The 22,160-nt window shown below is 36.9% G+C and overlaps 1 long non-coding RNA gene across 1 annotated transcript in view; it reads left to right on the top strand.

Moving 5' to 3' along the window:
* Nucleotides 1-22,160, top strand: part of LOC102144565 (uncharacterized) — a 227,887-nt gene that overhangs the window by 132,678 nt on the left and 73,049 nt on the right. The window contains exon 2 of the long non-coding RNA XR_001491726.4: nucleotides 19,357-19,458. This is a non-coding gene — a long non-coding RNA (uncharacterized lncRNA). The remainder of the gene's footprint in view (nucleotides 1-19,356; nucleotides 19,459-22,160) is intronic.

The following is a 22,160-nucleotide window of genomic DNA, read 5'->3' as shown; positions in this document are numbered from 1 at the left end:
GATATACAAGAAGATTAGTGTTGTTTTCATGCCTGCTAACACATATCTGTTCTGCAGCCTATGGAGCAAGGAATAATTTTGACTTTCAAGTCTTATTATTTAAGAAATACATTTTGTACAGCTATGGCTGCCATATAGTGATTCCTCTGATGGGCAAAGTAAATTGAAAATCTTCTGGAAAGAACTCATCATTCCAGATGTCGTTAAGAACATTTATGGTTCATGAGAGGAAGTCAAAAATAGCAATATTAATAGGAGTTTAGAAGAAGCTAATTCCAACTTTCAAGAATGACTTTGAGGAGTTCAGGACTTCAGTGGAAGAAGTAACTGCAGATGTGGTGGAAATGGCAAAGGAACTAGAATTAGAAGTGGAGTCTGAAGATGCTACTGAATTGCTGCAATCTCATGATAAAATGTGAACTGATGAGGAATTTCTTCTTGTGGATGAGCAAAGAAAGCTGTTCCTTGGGAAGAAATCTATTCCTGGTGAAGATGCTGTGAACATTATTGAAATGACAACAAAATATTTGGAATATTACATAAACTGAGTTGATAAAGCGTCAGCAGTACTTGAGAGACTTGGCATCGGTTTTGAAACAAGCTCCACTACAGGTAAAATACTGTCAAACAACATCACATGGGACAGAGAGAAGTTTTTCATTAAAGGAAGAGTCAATCGATGTTCCAAATTTTATTGCTGTCTTGTTTTTCAAACTTGCCACAGCCTCTCTGAACTTTAGCAACTACTACCTGATCAGTCATCAACTGATGACTACTACCTCAGCAGCCATCAACACTGAGGTCAGACCATCCGCCAGCAAAAAGCTTACACTCACTGAAGGCTCAGATGATTAACATTTTTTTAGCAATAAAGTATTTTTAAGTTAAGTTACATACATTGTTTTGTAGATATGCTATTCTATACTTAATGTCCTACAGTGTAGTGTAAACATAACTTTTATATGCACTGGGAAAACAAAAAGTTTGTGTGACTTGCTGTATCGTGATGGTCTGGAACTGAACTTGCAATATCTCGGAGGTATGCCTGTATTAATAAAGGCTGTCTGACAAGACCATTATAGACCTATTTATCTTTCATTCAGCATTTCCTATATTTTTGACTATACAAAACCTTATGTAAGTAGGCAGTTACATAGATGTGTATATATGCATTATTGCATAATATGTTAACACTTCTTGGAACAACTGTTTTCCTTAGAAAAACATTTGGGGAAATGCTGATTAAGAAAGATTGGAAATGTTTGAGACTTCAGCTTCTCATGACATCCAAAATAATTAACTTTCTGGAAATAAAAGTCTTACATTTTCATTTCGCTGTGCTGAAATCAACATGGCATATGCATTAATGCTGACCAAAACACTCACTGGGGAAAGAGTAAGAACAAAATCTGAAGATCTAAGAAGAGTTTTGAAATTGGAGGCATCAATAGGACACTCTACGGTCAGCATGTTTCAAATGAGAGAAAAAAATCATCCTTTTGCAGCAAAAAATTTCAGGTTGTGGTTTTTGTTTCAGTTTCTTACAGTGGGTTTTGGATTCAGTAGGTTGCCAGCCAGGCTCGTATTTATTTGAAGATTATATAATGATGCCCCAAGGGGAAGTGCTTACCACTTAACTGTGTCACTCATTTATTCAGCAAGTATTTATTGAATGCTTACACTGTAGTGGCTACTGGTTACACATTAGTGAATAAAACAAAGCCTAGCCTTCACAAAGCTCACAATCTGGTGGGAAAAACAAGGAATAAGCAACTAAACAGTATGCACAACATCTAATTAACTATTGCCATAGATAAAGCATGTAAGAGATCATGGATACGTTAATTAGCTAGACTTAGCCATTCCACAGAGTATATATATTTCAAAAGAACATGTGGTACACGATAAATATATACAATTTCTATTTGTCGAAGAGAAAGAAAGAACGAGTTACCAGGTGTTGGGTGGAGAATAAGGGTGTGAGGAGAGGATGTTTCTCTTTAGATTGGGTGACTCTGGAAGGACTCTTGGAGAAGACGGCATTTAGGTTGGGCCCAGAAAGATTAAAAGGAACAATAAAGAGAAGCAGAGAAAAGAAAAAGAAAATTCCAGGCAAACAGTTCAGTACATGCAGAAATCCTAAAGTGGGAAAAACTCGAGCTTCTCAGCAGCTTCTGACTCTGCTCTGTGGCTCAGTGACAGTGAGTACACTGAAGAGTGCTGTTGGGGAGTAGGTGGGCCAAGTAGGCCAACAGTTGTTCCAAGAAGTGCTAACATATTGTGCAATAATGCATGTATACACATCTATGTAACTACCTGCAGAGCCTTACCTTTGACCATAAAAAGAGTTTTAAGTTTTACTTGAAATTCGTTTGAATGCTAGTGAAAGCTTTTATTTTTTATGAATATACTTTATTTTCTAGAATAGTTTTAGGTTCACAGCAAAATAATGAAGAATTTTAATCAGGAAATGATGTGATGAGGTTTACATTTTTGTATGATCACTATAGCTACTATTAATTTGGGTAGAGTGTGAGTTTAGAAGTAGGAAGTTAGACAGGGAGATAATGCAGTTATGCAGAAGAGAATTGAAAGTGGCTTTCACAAAGGTAGTGGCAGCAGAGTTGGGAAAGAATGTATGGATTCTATGAATATTTTCCATATGGCAACAATAGATTTTCTGATAAATTTTGTCTGCTGTGTGAGGGAATGCACTGGTTCTCATGTTTCTGGCTTAAGAAACTGGGTGCCTGGAAGGCAATTTAATGTCATAGGGAAAGCTAAGGGAGCGACAGACACGGAGGGAGAAGATAACAATCTGGAATTGGGCTTTGGAGATTTCTATGGAATAACCTAGTGGAGAGGTTTCTATGAAGTGGATATGAGTCTAGAACTCAGGGGAGAGATACAGACTGGAGCCTTCCATTTGGGGGAACTTCTACATTGATTACAAAATTCTAGAAAATGTAATGAACAGAATCTAATCAAATGTAGGAATGGTTTACTACTAAGTGTTTGTTCCCTGGAGGCAAGTCCTTCATACATCTTGTTTTACTTATTTGTCAGATTTTGGAAACTGTATTTTCCTCATTCACATTTTCAAAACCAAAAATTAAGTAAGTCTGATTCTTGACATTTCATGTATATAGTCCCAGAAGCAGAGGAAAAGCCAGTTACATGCTACTCAGAGGTGGGCCGTACACCACCCGGCGGTAGAACCACCATGAATAACTCACGGCTGATTATCCCCTAATGGACAGATTCATTGGGGGTGTAACTATGTCAGCCCATTTTTTATTGGTTTTCTAATTCATTTATAAGTAGATGGTGATGACTCAGTAAAATTCAAATACACACTTCATATTTCATTTCTCTTGCATTTTTAGAATGATGACCCTTGGGTTAATCTACGTGATAGAGCAGAGATTCATTTTAATAGAAGAACTCGCAAGGAGGGAAAAATGAAAATGCAGCATGATGAAGAGAGCCCTGGTCTAAGACAAGCCCTTATCTAAATCTCATATCTGGTCCTTATAACTTGGAGTATATCACTTTATTTCACTTATATTTTTTTCCCCTTAACCTTATGGAGCTTAAACAAATATTCAAGGGAAATTTAAACTGAAGTAAGCTTTGGAGTAAGAATGTCCTGAAGTTTCCATTTACTTGGCTTTGTTGTCAATGCTGTAAATACATTTAGCCGCTGGTTTTCTAGTTGGCATATGGTTATAGGATCTCAGAAATCAAGTGCTTTTCTGTATATGTATGGTATTTTTAGATATAAAATATAGACTATTCATTTCATGCACATGTTCTCTTTCTGCTAAGGGAAAAAAACCACCACCTTTACAAAGAGGTTTTCTGCTCTTCACTTTATCGGCCGACAAGTAAACAGTTGTTTTGATTCTGGGATTCTTTCTATTGACAATTCTGTGCCTCTTTCCATTTAATTGTATTTGCCATTATGTCCCACTAAGTAATTAACTCTGCATTTTAGAACATTTAGAAGCTAAAGCGAGTGATTTGAAAGCGCTGTTGAATAGTTTTCTTATTTATAATAGTTCAAACTGTGTTAAGCTTTATCACAGACTTTTAAAATGTGAGAACCGCTTGTGTGTGTGTGTCTGGATAAAAATTATGTGTGAGAGAAAAACAAAATTATCTCTAAGAGACTGAGAAATCAAGACAAGGTAAAAATAAATAAATAAAACAAAGCAAAAACAACACCAAAACGATTGCCTTCCCAACTTATTTATATAAGAATAACTTCTGAATATTTACATAAGCTTTCAAAGGAGAAATTTATTTGCAGTTATACATTAGGTTTAATTTGTGGACAATCAAGTTCCTCAAGGGTTTCTTCTTATACTAAATTCTCTCGCCAGGGAATAACAAGTATGACCTGCATTTCGATTATCAAGTAAATATGACTATTCCAGGTTTACATCTCCAGACCAGACCTCCTGGGAGCTGCAGACTCTCCATTCCAAATGCTTACTCTGCATTACCACTTGGAGGTCTCAAACGTATGGTACTCTCAAAGGTACTTCCCTCACCAAATCTGTTCCTTCCCTGATAATTTATCAAAAATCATCCAAAAATATAGGCATGCTCTGTAATCCAGGCACTATATGAGTTAATACAGTACAGCAGAGAATAAGACAGTGTCTACCTTTCTGGGGGTCCAGTGAGCAGAAGTCAGAGGTAGAAATGGAAGTATCTTCATGGATACTTCTTCTTCCATATCTAATTTATCATCAAGTCATGCCATTTGTATATCAGTTCATCTAATTTGTAACTCTCTGACTATCTAGCTTAAGCCACAATTTTTATTCACACAATTTTTATCACTTACGTTCTCTAAAGTGTACTTCTCACACCTACTCTGCACTTTCCTAAACCAATTCCTACAAGGGATAGGCAACGTCGTCTTTCAAAACACAGTCTTGCCGTATAATATTCTCTCCTCTTAAAATCCTTCAGTGACTTTCTATTGTTCTTATTTTAAAACTATAGTTTTTAACATATCCCTCAGGGTGCCAAATAATCTGGCCTCTGCTGGCCTTTCTAGCCTGACCTGCTGCTCCTATTTCTCCTTTATCTTTGCACTTCAGCCATATTTCCATTTTTAAATGTATTCAGTGTCTCTTAGTGCAGTCTTACTTACCTTTCCTTCCTCATCTCAAATCTCATTTTCTCTATAAACCTGTCCTTAATTCTCAGACAAGATCAAGTGATCATTATATGCATTTATTACCTCCTGAACGTCATAAAACATGCTTCATATGTTTGTGTAATACATGAGTTAATATCTCTCTTTTCTAATGGTGTACAAGTTTCATAATGGAAGAGATTTCCATCTGTTATTTTCAATTTTATACCTTTTACATCTAGAACAATGTCTAGCACACAGCAGATGCACAATAGATAAAATATTGAGGCTTCAGGAGTATGTCATATCACACTTATCAGACCTGTAGCAGATGCGGTCAGTCATATCCCCTCAGCCTGTTCTAGGACAATCACACATGGTTCCTTTACGTAGTTGCAGTCTTCTGTGTCTCTTTGCCTAGTGGTATTCTCTAGCACTTCTAGGCTGCCAAGGAAAGCCTAGAAGTGCTGTAGAGTTAATGCCCCTGGAGTGACATTCAGCCAGTGAGGGATGGGAATCTCAGGGTGTGTTGCACAAAGACTCTCAGAGGGTCCTCAGTAGTATTGACACCCAATTGCCTACAGCAATAACTTGTTTATTTATTCACCCCTTACTAACATATCCCCCTTCTGCTCTCTCACTTTTCTACTTCTTCACAGTATTTCCTGGCATCCCCTCCCTGCAAAACCACTTGTACCCACATCATTGTCTCAGAGTTTGTTTATGGAGAAACCCAAACTAAGAAGGAGCTAGAGCATCGCAGAATGTCAGGGGTACTATTCTAGTGGCACTAATCACGTTATATTCTGTTTTTCAAAGTACCCCTTACATTAGAACATGAAAATAAAAATTATGAAAGAAATAGTTCAGGACAAGATTTTGATAATAACTAAAAGTTTTAGTTAAAAACTTTCAACTAAGCTGGATGCAGTGGCTCATGCCTATAATCCCAGCACTTTGGGAGGTCGAGGCAGGCGGATCACCTGAAGTCAGGTGTTCAAGACAAGCCTTATCAACATGGTGAAACCTTGTCTCTACTAAAATTACAGAAATTAGCAGGGCATGGTGGTGGGTGCCTGTAATCCCAGCTACTTGGGAGGCTGAGGCCGGAGAATCGCTGGAACACTCGAGGTGGAGGTTGCAGTGAGCCGAGACCACGTCATCGCACTCCAGCCTGGGTGACAGAGCGAGACTCCGTCTCAAAAAAAGAAAACAAAGACAAGAAAATACTTTCAACTGGTGTTTATTGACTTTATTGAATGCTTTCTGTATTTTAAGAGTAGAAGGGAGGAAGGGATGCATGAAAATATATAGCTACTATGTACCCATAAAATGTAAAAAAATGGTATGACTTTGATCTTTTTGAATTTATGCTTCTATTGAACCTAAAACATTTTGGTATATGAGACTTTCTATTTCAAAGTGCTACTTTTGGCCTAACAGATGATAACTGCAACTTGAGAGACTCAGAGCCAAAGCTGGGAGAGTTTGTCTCCTTGATGAACTGAATTGTCCATTTTATCCTAAGCATTAAGCAGGAATAGATCATCTGATTTTTTTAAAATGTCATTTATTGTGTCTTCCTTCAGGCAAAAATAACCTTAAGAATGACACAAAATAGCCTACTTAAGATATCACTGCCAGAGTTCATCAAGGTTCTGATTCTTCCTACCCTCTTGAGTGTTTTGAATTTTCTTCTCAGTTGTTTTTCAGTCTCTCATTTAATTCAATTCAACTAGTACTTATTGAACAAGAAGTATGCACCAGTTTGTGTGCTAGACACTGTAGAAAATTCATAGATACCTTTGAAATATGTACAATTTAGTGAGGGATATAGATAATTGTTATTACACAGTGTATATTTGAAATGGCAATGTTTAAAGAAATAGAAAGAACATGGTTTTGAGGACAAACAGGGAGATCATTCTAGAGAAAGAACATTGCAGGTGGGTATTGAAAGATCGGATGCTGGCCGGGCGCGGTGGCTCAAGCCTGTAATCCCAGCACTTTGGGAGGCCGAGACGGGCGGATCACGAGGTCAGGAGATCGAGACCATCCTGGCTGACACGGTGAAACCCCGTCTCTACTAAAAAATACAAAAAAAACTTAGCCGGGCGCGGTGGCGGGCGCCTGTAGTCCCAGCTACTCGGGAGGCTGAGGCAGGAGAATGGCGTAAACCCGGGAGGAGGAGCTTGCAGTGAGCTGAGATCCGGCCACTGCACTCCAGCCTGGGCGACAGAGCGAGACTCCGTCTCAAAAAAAAAAAAAAAAAAAAAAAAAAAGATCGGATGCAGCATTATGAGGCGGTAAGTGAGGTCACATGGTCGCTAGGTGTAAGCAAAAATAGTAAAAGTAAAGCACAGTAGGAAGGCGCAACCAAGAGCAGAGGGGGGTGGCCAGAACACGTCTCAAGTGTACAGTTTGCATAATGGAAGGAAAAAGTGGAAAGTTGGGTAGGAGCCTGGAGTAAATGCTGAATTCATAAGGACTGCCTTTATTCCATAAGCAAAGGAGCAGGAGCACATTAAAGATACGAGGCCGGGGAATACTAATAGCAAGAATGTTTTGGTTGTAAATAATAGAAACTTGGTTCCAACTAGCTTGAGCAAAAAGGGAATTGATCTCAACTAGTGTGAACAAAATAGAAACATAGGAGGAGTAGGCATGGCTGGGCTCAGATGCTCAGATGATACTATGAGGAATGTTTTTCCACCTCTGGGGTGATTTTTTTTTTTCTCTGGCGTTTTCATTATTCAGCAGCAAGATGACCATTAGGAGCCCCAGGGTTTTATCCCTAATCACTTTCAGTGGAAAGAGACACTCTATTTCTCTTAGCTCCAGGGGAAAGAAAACCAAAATAAAACAAAATTTAAAAAACAACAACAACAACAACAAAGGCAAAACCCAAAAAACTCCATGATGTTAGGTCTCATTGACCTGGATTAATTCATGTGCCCATTCTGAACCAATCACGGTGGCCAGGAAGAAGGCCTAGCTACACAATTTGTGGGGCTTAGTGTGTGATAAAAGTGTGAAGTTTCTTGTTCAAAAAGTAAGAAAAGAGTGTTGTCAAAGGTGATTAAATGTGAAGTTTCTTTCTTCTGCACTCACATTCAACTTGTCATGGTGTTTTTTATTTGCTGTTTAATGTCATTCTAAGTAAAGAAAATTTAAATTTTAAATGATTAGCATAGACCTTACCATTTCTCTTTATATGTGCAATGCCAGTTTTAAATGACATTTAATTCATATACAAATTCATCAAAATTACAAAATTTATGTTGTATAAACTTTCTCATGCATATGGATTTTGTTCTTTTCAGAACTGTAGAGATGCTGCATCACACTATCTTCACTTCTTGATATGTCCTCATTCTATCAATACTCTCTAGGTCCCACTCATTGATGAGTAGGGAAGGGCCAAAAGGAAAAGGAACTCTGAGTTGCCCTGTTTTTTCTTTTCCTGAATGTCATCATTTTCAGCTAAGTGGTTGCCTAATACAGGAATGTTACACTGGAAAAAATGAATACGATAGGGTTCTTTGGTCACCCGTGTTTCTTAGAATGCAATTGCCTTCTTTTCCTATTGAAGGAAATTCTGGCTCAAAAGAAAAATGTGGCTTTCAGGGCCCTCAATTATTCAGTTTTAGATGCAAATGATACCTTCTTGCTTTGAATCTCACTGAACTCTAATGTACTGAAATTCTGTATTCACGGGGCCATGTGAATGCTACATGCAAATGTTATGAGTGAATGGGGTAGCATGGAGTGATGGACATTGTGCATATTTACTATGCTCATATGGAAACCTTATTGTCCCACTGGATTTTGCTTAAAAAACACAAGTTCAGAAACAAAATTATTACCTATTTTGAGACAGAGGCTGTAATGCATTAAGCCAAGTCTGAGATCCTTCTGACTGCAGGATCATGTATATTTACATGGCTCACACATTCCCCAATGAAACTGGCCCTGCAAGGGAGCAAGGAATACTCTGTCTTAGTTTGGATTACTTGCTCATCCCTGGAGCCAAATTTCTCAATCAAAACTGTCTGACTCAGAAAGGAGGAGGGGATGATTCTCCAAGAGAAAGGGAGAATGGATTTGGGGCAAATGCAACAGATGTTCATTATAGGAACAGATAATTAGGGGGAATTGTCTGTTCTCTTTTCCTCATCCACAAAATCCAAAGAAGTGTCCAGCCAAAGAATAATTGGAAATTTTTTTCCTGCAAAATTAGGTCTCTTTATTTCTTGCTTTGCTTCATGGGTAATTCACCTCTGTTAAGAAAGAATAATCTAATCTGTCTGTGTCTATTTTTAGAGTCGATGCTATCTAGTACTCGTGAATAATGTTAAATAGGTAATCTGCTGATTGTTTGTGTATGGAGATGACCATATCTGTAGTGTGAGACTCCAAAGAAAATTTTCTTCAGAACGTTGCTGATGGTGCTTGGCGGTGTAGAAGGTTGATTCCATGTGCTTGAGTTGTTTCATCACATGACTCTGCGTACATGTCCTTGTTATTTATCTGAGACCAAGATGCCAGAAAATGCAATCTTCTTATTTGTATTTTTGATAATAATACAAAAATAATACATGAAACATAGTGCATGCTTATTAAATATTTCACTGACTGTTGAATGAGTGCCATATTCTTCAGTCTTTACTCGGAGGGGTTCTATTTTCTAGATTTAAATAGCAGTGACCACAATAGCTGGATGCGATATTCATTTAGACTTAAAAAAATTGCATCATATTGTCATTCTGGATAATTTTCCTGGGTGTCCACTGTCCAGGGCTCGACTTGCAAAAGTACATCTGAAGATTTTCCAGATTTTTGAAAGCAGTTCATTTCGGGAAGGTTGAACTATCCCATGGCTCACCTACTCATTCAATGTAAAAGATAGTTTAATAAGAAAAGATTGGTCACATGGCCTGCTTGTACTTTTTCACCCCAATTTTTTTGCCTTGATCCTCTTTCTGCCTACCATACTCTTTCCCCAGATATGCAAAAGGCTTGCTACTCATCTGTTTTAGGTCTTTTCTCAAATGTTATCATCTTGGTGAAACTTCCACTGAACACACTATTTAAAATTGAACCTCTCTTCCTACCATGGTATTTCTATTCCTATTTCCTGTTTATTTTTCTCTAAAACACTTATATCATTTGCCAGATAGTATATATTACTTATTAATTTTTATGTGTCTGTCCCTGGATACTAGAATGTAAGTCCAATAGATCAAGGACTTTTTACATTTTATTTACCACTCTATTTTGAGTATCGAATAGTTTCTGGCACATACTATGCTTAGTTAATATTTGTTCCAACTCCATTGAGTTGGAAAAGACCATGGCCCACCATGGAGACTGTGGCAGCCCACAATGGGCCATGGACCACATTTGGAGAAATCTGACCGACGAAGCACCAATTTATTAGTATATTATAAATATTTTTCCAAGGCCCCTTGGATTTGCATCTTTTGACCCTTTCCTTTAGATTTGAGAAATTCTGTGTGCCACTAAAGGTAATCTGAGCAGTTCACATGTTAGTATTTTTCCAGCTCAAAGTCCATTCTTATAAAGGAGATTAGAACTGGATGGCCCAGAACCTGCTGAAAACAAAAGTAGATAAAAAGATTGAGTTATGACAGAATAGAGTATTCCTAATCACTAATTGAAACCAAAACCAAACTTATCCTTTATAATTCTATTTTAGTTTCAACTTAATAAGTTGAATTTACTTTCTGAATTCAATTTTTTTTCCTTCTAGCATCTCTTCACACGTTCAGAGTGGTGAAAACTGAAATCGGTTTAATCCTTTAGAGCTGAGCTTATCATAATAAAATTGCCAACAAAAAAAAGATACCAGTGGGATAGCAAAAGATAGTTCATGAAATGAAACAGCAGGTTGGTTGGAGGAGTGATTTCTGAGAGTAACTAACATGTAACCAGCATTTGCTTTATAGTAAATACCTTAATAGGTATTATCCATGTATGTACATGAATCTTGTTATTTAATTCAAACAATTCTATGAGATTACTGTTATTGTTTTCCTTTTACTAATATGAAGCTGGAGCTCATGGAAATTAAATTCTTTATAATCAAACAGCTAGTAATTACTGAATCTGAAATTCAACTCCATGTCTGCTCTTACCCAGAATTTATGCTCTAACCAATATATGCTGGACTGCATTAGAGAACTTAAATTTTCTAGCAGAATAAAGAAATAGATTTCATTGATTGGTAATTTCTTCAGATAGGTGGTTTAAGCGTCTTATATTTACATTCATTCAGTGCTTTGCACTTTTCAAAATTTTTTCATATTACCTCCCTCTTTTTCTCTGCCTCTTTCTCCATCTCTCTCTCTCTCTCTGTGTCTTTGTGTCCCCCTCTCTGTTTCCCTGCCTTATAAATGTATTTATTTTATTTTATTTTTTGCCAGAAGCTACTGTTTGTATGCTTTTTGATGATTGAAAAGACCAGTATATTATTGCCCTCTGAGATATCCTTGTAATGAATGGAATAAATGAATACTTTTCAGGTCTCTTTTCTCTTGACTGTAAATTGGTTGAAATGAGACAACATTATTTTATTAATAAAAAATTGATGGTAATTGGGACAGGAGCTAGGCTATACTAAAATGAAAAATACCTTTTGGTATGCAAATGTTTTCTTCCTTAGGAAAATTAATCACATACATATGGTTTCAGGGGAATATTTAAATCACTTCCGGCATTAGTTTTCAAGGACCTTAAAAGCCTTCACATACTTAGTTCTAAAAGCACAGCATTAAACAGCTGAACAGACCCTCTATGAGCATTTATTTCAGCTATTTTATTTTGTGTTGGAAAACAATGCATAGAAAGTTGACTTGTGCAAAATCACAGTTAGTAAGTAGCTGAGTGAGATTTGAACCCAGATATGCTGGGGTTTTTTGTTTAAAAATCATTTCTCCAAATCACATGAACATAAAATGCACAAACAATACTTGCAAATCCAAACATAGTTCTACAAAATAGCATGATAGCTGAATTAAATTATTGTATCTAATTCTAAATACTAATGTATATTTCTCTTATGAGGGCCATAATCCAGAATTTTCCCTAATTTGGATAGTCCTCTATTCTTGTTTTGTTAGAGAAAGTGAAGACTTCGTTTACTGCCTCTACTAATACTGCTGCCATTGCTACTACTGCTGCTGTTTCAAGCGATCCTTTATTGAGTGCCTATGAGAGCTAGGTGCTGCGATGGATACATTATGTGTTTATCAGTGGGGTCAGTCAGGAAACAGATACCACCCTAACTATTTTGAGAAGAAAGGAATTTAATATAGGGGATTAGGTGTTTAGAAAACCACTGAATGGTCTCCAAGAGTGAAGGTCAGAAAAGGCTGTCACATGTTTTCTATTTGCTGTAGATTTTTAAAGGATCAGGAAATTGCTACCTTTTCTCATGTTAAGAAAATTTGTAAAATGTGGAGCATCAAGGAAGATGACTCAAGGAGAGAAGGTCAAATGACTGCTTGTCACTGCCAGAGGAAGAGAAATATGCTTCGGCCATCTTCTGTCTTCCAAACTCGCCAAAATTGGTAGAACCTAATCTGTGTCCAGAATAGTGTCAGCAAAGGAGCCTGGGAAATCCAGCTCTTAAGCTCCTAGCCTTTGCCATAAAAGGGAAAGTACAGCAAAGGGTGAAAAGGCTTCCAAATCTCAACAGACAACTTACAGCATACTATTTACTGTCTCATTAAATTCTGTGAGTAAGCATTATAGATGAGGAGACCTGAGACTTAGAAGTATTAAGGAACCATGTTAGTAGCCCTGGCTTGCATACTAGGTAAGCCGAAAATGTTTGGTAAAGCAGAGAGCGATAAACGATAATGAAACAATTTGTTATTTGGTATTTCTAAAAGAAGCATTAAGGCAGTCATTGTGGGAAACACCAGGGACTTTACTGAATTTCCTTCCTTTGATTTTATGTCTCTGTGTCTCTCTCTGTTATCTACCTATCTATTTTGAACTATAAAAATAGTGAGGGTGTGACTTATGGTCACACAGCTGAACAATGGAAGAAGAAGGCTTTGAAGTCAGAAAGTCTCACTCTGGCACCTGGAATGAACCACCAAGCCAAATGTGTTATCATCGAGGGCACTCTACTTAACACGATTATTTGTTAATTAGCATTCACTGTCATAACTTCTCTTTTGTTTATCCTGTGTCTGCAAAATATACTTTACTTACTGTCACCCGATTCTGAGAGGAAAATAATAAAGGTTGTATTATATTTTAGACCTATTGCTTCAAGCTATAGAGCAAACAGTCAAGTATTTTTCTCCTTGAAGATATAAAGATCCCAAAGTAAATAGTCTTGACTTTTAGGGTGAAGTGAAACCAAGAAAACACACATGAGAATAAGGGAATGAAGGTTTCATATTATATAAGCAATGGCAACCACTCATCTATGAAGACAAGAAACTGAGGGGGCTGCATGTTATTATGAAGAGGTGGCAAGCGTTGCACCAACAGGCAGCACCCTTGGGATCTAATCCCAACTACTTGTGTGCCTTCTAGAAAATTACTTAAGCACTGTGGATATGTTGCACAAATGTGAAAATTGGGGTTAGGTGGTTGCAAAGATTTTTTTTTTCTGCTCTGAAAATCAACTTTTGTGGTTTGTGAAACATGATAATTATATAAAGTTTATGCTTGCTTACCATCACCTGCTGACATTTTTCTTTTGTCTTTGAGATTTTGAAAGTTTAATAAATTTGAAATGAGGCAATTTTGAGGCAACTTATTTAAGCACAGATTTTTCATATTTCTAAGTACATTTCAGACAGGCAAAATTTTCACTTTTAAACATTTCTGTATCTGTTGCATATATTTTTAGTCCCAGCAGACAACTCCCAAGCTATTTAAAGAAAAAGATTTTTACAGATTATTACTAAATTTGCAAGTTTATAGGATGCATATCAGTTTTAGACCAAAGAAAACTAATTAGAATATAAGTTGGAAAAATAGCTGCATCTGCTCAATATCTGATTATTTTGAGGTTCAAAGCTGTACTTTTATTGCAATTAAACTACTTTTGTGTTTTTCTTCATTTTAGTTTTAAAAGTCATAGGCTGGAAAACCTAGCCATTTTAACCAACTCCCATTGAAGTGATTAATTCGAGGTATAGCTTATTCTCATCCAAATTAAATTAATATAGTAGAAGAAATGGATCACTCTTTTTTGTTTAATTACTTTTAATTGGTTCCAGCTTCATAAGCAAACATTACTTTAATGAAGTTTCTGAGTTTATTATGGTGTGAAGCATGTTGGTGTGAGCTGGTGTGCTTTGGTTCCAGGATTAACTTGTCACCTTAGGGCATGGCTGCTTTATACTAGTACAACATTTTGTCTTTAAGGATGGAATATAAGTTTATTCATTATCTAGGGTATGGGATGCATAGGGTAGAGGGTGTTTTAACCTCTCTATCTGCTCTGTTAGAAAATGTGTTGTGATAGACAAACATTGGAGAGAGAGAGAAAGACAGAAAGGTAAGGAAGTAAGGAATGGCTGCAAGAAGTAACATGTAGCAGTTCTTTTCCATCAGTGGTGTCATACATGGGTAAAAGCATGGCCCTAGAGTTAAAGAAAACTTGGCTCTAGTGTCAAATGAGTCACCAGTTATACCTATTTTGTAGGACAAGACACCTTATCTCTCTGGGTCTCAGTTTCCTCACAGTGAGGGATTGACCCTGGTGATTTGACCTGCTCTGAGATTCCATGATCCTATTATGTTCAACTACTGTGAAAATTGACCATAGTTAATTCAGTCCTTGGTAGTTCATTTCAGGCTCATCTTTTTTAATGTTTTGGTGAGAAAAATAAGAAAGAGACTTGCTAGAAATTGACAGAGAGAGCGAGCCATTCAGGGAGACAATCTTATCCTTCAATAATACCAATTTTATCCACTTTAGGAAGGTCAGATTAGTTTATCCTGCAACTCTTTGCTTGAGCCTTTTTTTTCCCTCCCAGAAGTTCTACCTCTCAGAATTTGCTAAAAAGTTGCTCTATTCTTTGAATTTTTTGTATATTGAGGGTAAGTGTTCATCTTTCTCACGTATATGTAAGTTTCTAGGGTACTTAATTTCTTAATATTTAGAAGTACATATTCAATGAATGCTATTTTTCTTTTTATGAAAGCTCATAAATATAAAAATATTTAATTTTCTTTTCTATATTATTTAAATTCTTTTTAATTCTTGAGATGGATATTTGATTTTAATACACTTTTAAATATAAAATAGTTTTAGATTTATACAAAAGTTGTGCAGATAGCCCACACCTGATTTTACCTATTATTAATATCTTACATCAACATGATACACTTATTACAATTAATGAGCCAACAGTGACACATTATTATCAACTAAAGTTCACATTTTCCTCACATTTTCTTAGTTTTTGCCTAATGTCTTTTTTCTGTTCTAGGATCTTATCTATGATATTACATTTCACATAGCGCTGTTTACTTAGGCTCCTCCTGGTTGGGACAGCTTCTCAGACTTTGCTTGATTTTGTTGACTTTGAAGATTTTGAAGGAGTTCTGTTCATACATTTTGTAGAACGTTATTGAGTGCCTGTGAGAGCTAGGTGCTGTAATGTATACATTATGTGTTTATCAGTGGGGTCAGTCAGGAAACAGATACCACCCTAACTATTTTGAGAAGAAAGGAATTTAATACAGGGGATTAGGTGCTTAGAAAACCACTGAATGGTCTCTAAGAGTGAAGGTCAGGAAAGGCTGTCACGTGTTTTCTATTTGCTGTAGATTTTTAAAGGATCAGGAAATTGCTGCTTTTTCTCCTGTTAAGAAAATTTATAAAATGTGGAGCATCAAGGAAGATGACTCAAGGAGAGAAGGTCAAATGACTGCTTGTCACTGCCAGAGGAAGAGAAATATGCTTCGGCCATCTTCTGTCTTCCAAACTCGCCAAAATTGGTAGAACCTAATTTTGTAGAACATTTTTCAGTAGTGATTTATATTGTGATTTACTTATGATTGCACTGGTGTTATGAGAATTTGGGAGGGAGACCACAGAAGCAAAGTGTCATTATTATCATGTCATAGCAGGGGCACATACTAATCAACATATGCAACCACTGTTGATACTAACTTTGATTATCTGGCTGAAGTAGTGTTTGTCAGGTTTCTCCACTATAGAGTTATGTTCCCCTCCTTGAGAATGGGGTATCTTTGTAAATGATTTGAAATTCTTCGGCATAAGAAACTTATTAGTCCTCTCTCATCTATTTATTTAATTAGCTGTTTATATTAGTATGGGTTAATGGATATTTATTTTATATTTTAGGTTATAATCAAATATAATTTTATTATTACTGTTCCTGCTTTGGCCATTAGGAGCTCTTGCAGTTAGCTCATGTGCCATTATTTTGTTATATACCTATCAACGTGGGTTTGTTTCTTTTTATTCTTGAGTAAAACAGGCTCCAGACTCATCTTGTACATTTACTGCCCCAGTCTTAGAATCAGATATTTCTCTAAAGATATTTGGTTCCTTTATTGGAGAAAGGTATTAGAAACCAAGATCTGGCCTTTAGGTGTGGCTACTGGTGTGTTGTCTCTTGTAGGTAATTATCGTTGACAGAACAAGAAAACATATATGTGTATGCCAAGCTGTGCATAAACACATACACATGCACATCTCTAAACATTTCCATCAACATCTATATTAAGCTAGACAGGAGTTTGTACTGATGTTCCCAACTGTAAACATTACCACATGGATTTTTCTTGTCTTGTCTCTTTGCTTGTCTGTTATCTACCGCTCCAATAGTGAGAAATCTTACTCTCATCATCCATCATCCATTTACTTTTTTGTAAAATTACAATATACATATGTAGTTTTTAAATAACTGTTAACTCTATCCTCAGGGAAAACAATTTTATCAAAGAGAGTATAATGCTTATGTTAAGTTTCCTTTGCATTTAGTCTTACAGTCTTTACTCCTTTCCAAAGTTACTTAGATGAGCACACTCTTCAGCAAAATTATTCCATGCATTTTTTCATGCATTTTTAATAGTTATGTTCTTTGGTCACGGTCTGCATTCCGTATTTGAATGTTTTTTGTGAATGCCAACTTAATGTCTTTGGATATTCTGTTTTCTTTCTTTCAGTTACTTCTCATCCCTTTCTTTCTTCCCACCTTCCCATGAATGTATCTGCTATCATGCCATTTCTTGCATTGCATTATGATTATTTGTTTACATATCTATCTTATTCTGTACTGATATAGTTTGGATTTTTGTCCCCACCCAAATCTCATCTTGGATTGTAATTCCTAATGCTGGAGATGGGGCCTGGTGGGAGGTGTTCGGATCCTGGATGCAGATCCCTTATGGCTTGGTGCTGTCTTCATGATAGTGAGTTCTTGCAAGAGCCCATCATTTAAAAGTGTGTGGCTCCTCCTGCTCACACTCTCTCTCTCTTGCTCCTGCTTTCACTATATGAAGTTCCTGTTTCTGCCTCGCCTTTTACCATGAATAAAAGCTTCCTGAGGCCTCCTCAGAAGCAGGTGCTGGTTGGCATTATGTTTCTGTACAGCCTGCAGAACTGTGAGCCACATAAACCTCTTTCTTGTATATTACCTATTTTCAGGTATTTCTTTATAACAATGCAAGAATGGCCTAATAGCACCCACTACACAGTATACTCTTCCTGAGCTGAAATTATCTTCTCCCTAGTGCCTAGTGTGACATTTGTGATACAGTAAGTGCCAATTAAATGTTTGTATCAATGAGTCTTTGAGTCTTAGGTGAACAGAGTAACATTGTCATATACCAGGGTTACATAGTTGGGTTGCCTTCAGATAGAAAGTTAAGCTGCTTTTTAGGTGTTTACCTGTAAAATGTGACCTTATGCAGTGAAATATCCGAGAGTGGAGTCTCTGTCATCAATATGTCTAGCAGTGGATCCTGGCTCCACCACTTACAAGTTATATGACCTTGGAAAGAGAACTTAACTTCTTTATCCCCCTGTAAAACCTGAGTAATAATAAAATCAAGCTTACAGCATTATCCAGAGTTGAATGAGAAAATACTTATAAAAGCATTTGACACAAGGCCTAGCACATATGGCTTTAAAAAGGCAAACATTATTATTATTGAATTACTTTCATATAATGTTATTCTTAAGAGGCATATCTAAATTATTCTTTCTCCTTTTCCATTTCCTTTGATAGAATAATTTAACCTAAGTACTATTCCTTTATTTCTACAGATTTGATTATTTTCCTCCTAATATTTGTGTGTGTGCGTGTCCTTTTCCTGAGCAGTGAGTAGAATAATTATTTCTCAGAACATACTCCCTAGTTTGGCTTCTGGCTTGAGAGGTAATTATTTTGGCATTATCTTCCACTGCCCTGCATTTACCATCTGTTGGCAACATCATTGAAATCATCTGAGTCTTCTGTAGTCTGGCAGTATTTTATCTTTTTATTGGCTCTACCTCCAACTTAAGTTTTATCTCCAAAATGCGGGATTTGGCTAATTTCTGAAGTAGGCCTGAATATTTTGGGGTTTTGTAGGACATCTGTAGTTTGCAATTTGGAAAGGTACCTGTCTTCCTTCCCAAAACCCTATTAAATATGAAAGAAAAGAGTAACTTGAAAGTGAAATATGACTGCATTTAGTGTTAATTTTGGTTTATGCTATCATTTTATTAACTCAGAACTATCCAAAAAATGACCCGACTTTGTAATTTCTACACTACAAATGGAAATTATCTTTTAACACTGAGACATTTTTAAAGCAAATCCATGCCTTACAATACTTCAACACGACTGTCTAGTTCTGGATCCTGTCAATTTCCCCATAGGTCTTCCAACTGCTTGATGTTCTTTTAAAATGCCATTTTCAAGGACTATTCAACAGGCTGAGTTTGCATCCCCAGAATCACTGCCTTTCATGTCATATGAAGGATATTCTCACTCTGTCACATCCTTCTTTTCCTGTTCACATTTGTTATTTTTCTTGCATCTGGATCTGTGCCAAAGCCGCCTGTAAATCTTAACAGAGTGCCTCTTAGCCTCTGAATTCCCTTTATCTGTCATGGAAGCATATTCTTGAAAGAACTCCAGGAGGGTAGTTATAATGAGTGATCCTCTCATTTTCCCCATTCTTTCTTTCAGACTTGCCAAAGAAGCTGCTTATTTCACAGAAGGACGGTGCTGGCTGAAAGATGCTTCCTTGAAACTGAGAGACTGCTGCCTTAGACAGGTCTCCTTGAAGAGGTATTTGATTTGCATTTTAATTGTTGGAACTAAAAATCTGTGGACATGAACTATTGAAAATACTAGCTCGAAACTTTAGTTATCTGCATTGTTTCTGTTTGCATTCTCTACAGTCTGTCACTTAGGAACATACTGAAGTAAATTAAATATGCGTGTTTGGATACACATTAGAATTTCACATTTACTTGATAAAAGCTGCAACTATCCCTTAGACAAAAAGTACATACACAAATAACAAAAAGAATGATAATGTCTAGAGTTGGTAAAAGCGTGGGGAAGTAGTTACAATCATTCTTACATCTTGCAGAAAAATATTGATTGCAGCAACGTTTTGGGGAAATTAATCTGGCAGCATCTATCCTAGCTTTGAGTCTCTCGTATTCCTTTATCAATTCATTTAATAAAAATCAAGTGAGCATTTACTATGTGCCAGGCACAATTTTAGTTACTGGGGATATGGCAGTGGAAAAAGTAAGTCCTTACCCCTGTGGGTGGTACTCTTATTTGGAGTAGGACTGGAAACAGAAAATAAACAAATAAACAAGTAAATCCAAAGTATGTCAAATGTAATTAATGCTTTGAACAAAATAAGGTGAGGTAGGAGGAGAAGAGCTACTTCTTTTGGGGAGGTATGTTACTGGTTTTATTTAGCATTTAGCATGTTCTGGAAGGGCGCCGCTAAGAAAGTAACACTTGAGTGGAGGAGACCTGAAGAATGTGAGAGAGTGGGGCGTGCAGAGACCTATGCAAAGAGAGCTCCAAGTAGATGGAACAAGCAAATGCAAGAAATTCCAAGGTGAAGGCTTGCATTGTGTAGGATTCAGGGAATAGTGCTGAGGCCAGTGGATCTGGAGTGAAGGAACTGTGGTGGGGAGTGGTAGGAGATGGGGTCAAAATGATACCAAGGATGAAGATGAGCAATTCACAAAGAGACACAGGTCATCGAAGGACTTTGTCTTTTGCTCTAAGAGAACTGACAGACCACTGATGGATTGGGGCAGAAGACTGACACGGTCTAAGTTACAATTTTTATGTACATGATAAAAGAGCAAGGACAGAGCAGGCACACTAGTTAGACGATTGCAGCAATCTGGAGGCTATTGCTTTTAATTTCTGTGTAAATAAACACATCAGAACATAAGGCTCTGTGTGCAGGGGTGTTTGTTGCAGCACTGTCTTATGTCACCTAATTACAGAAAACACTGAATGCATACTATATCGATAGGGGACTGGTTGGATAAATACTGCTACATCCATACAATGGAATAGCATATGTGTATTAAAAGAGTGAGTTAGGACTGCGTGTGGTGGCTCACACCTGTAATCCCAGCACTTTGGCAAGCCTAGGCAAGAGGATTGCTTGAGGCCAGGAGTTCGAGAGCAACCTGGGGAACATAATAAGACTCCATCTACAAAAAAGTTTCAAATATTCAAAACTTAGGTGGGCATCATGGTGTGCATCTGTAATTCTAACTACTCAAGAGGCTGAAGTGGAAGGGTTGTTTGAGCCCAGGAGTTTGAGGCTGCAAGGAGCTATGATCACATCACTGTACTCCAACCTGGGCAACAGGGTGAAACCTGTCTTTAAAAAAAAAAAGAATGAACAAGAAAAAGAGTGAGTTAGAATTTTGATCTACTTGGTTTGTTGTCAAAGCTTGTGCTTTTCTGTGGTTTTACTCCTACGTTACATAACTTCAAGTCAAATGGTTGTTTTGTTAATAGGAAAAAGGCCATGGGTCTTTGAAGGCTAGAAACCTGTTAACATTTATTTTCATACTCAGACATTTCATGATCTAGCATAATTGTTAGCATATAAGACTCACTCAACACTTAATTATTGAATAAATTGAATGGGAATCATAACTACATATCCTGTAATTTTTATATTTACCATAGAAATTACATATACTAACACTGAGGAAAAATTTTCATAATTTACTTCTTTTTCCAAATGGAAATCTCCATTGTGAGTAAGATTATAGAATAGCACAAACATGCAGAATGTCTTTGTGTGTAAATTAGTGAGCATCATTTGAAGAAGAGCTATAACTTACTATTTGGGATCTCTGTATATACTTTGCAAGGGAAATCACATCTGAATGTTCTTTATTGTATCATGTGCAGAACTCTGAATTCTGAATGAAATTTAGGTTCAGGCAATTAAGTCCATAAAAAGTTTGTTCTTTATGTGGATTTATCCACTTCAACTTTTATTTTAAATTCAAGGGTTATATGTGCAGGCTTATTACAAGGGTACATTGCATGATGCTAAGGTTTGGGTTCTTTACATTTAAAGAATGTAAAGAGGTAGGAGGAGAAGAGCTACTTTTTGGGGGAGGTATTTACTGGTTGTATGTAGCATGCTCAGGAAGCGCCCCTTCCCATACATTTGAAGAATGTGAAGAACTTTGGGTAGGACTAGCTTGACCTCTCATTTTGATATGTTTTTTAAAAAGACAAATATCTGTCCAGACATGCTGGCTCATGCCTGTAATCCCAACAATTCGGGAGGCTGAGGCCAGTGGATTGCCAGAGGTCAGGAGTTCGAGACCAGGGTGGCCAACATGTTGAAACCCCATCTCTACTAAAAATACAAAAATTAGCTGGGTGTGGTGGCAGGCGCCTGTAATCCCAGCTACTTGGTAGACTGAGGCAGGAGAATCACTTGAACCTGGGAGGTAGATGTTGCAGTGGGCCAAGAT

This window comes from Macaca fascicularis, chromosome 6, assembly GCF_037993035.2.
Source record: "Macaca fascicularis isolate 582-1 chromosome 6, T2T-MFA8v1.1".
In the NCBI taxonomy this organism is placed as follows: Eukaryota; Metazoa; Chordata; class Mammalia; order Primates; family Cercopithecidae; genus Macaca; species Macaca fascicularis.
This window is presented reverse-complemented; position numbering and strand designations above follow the sequence as displayed.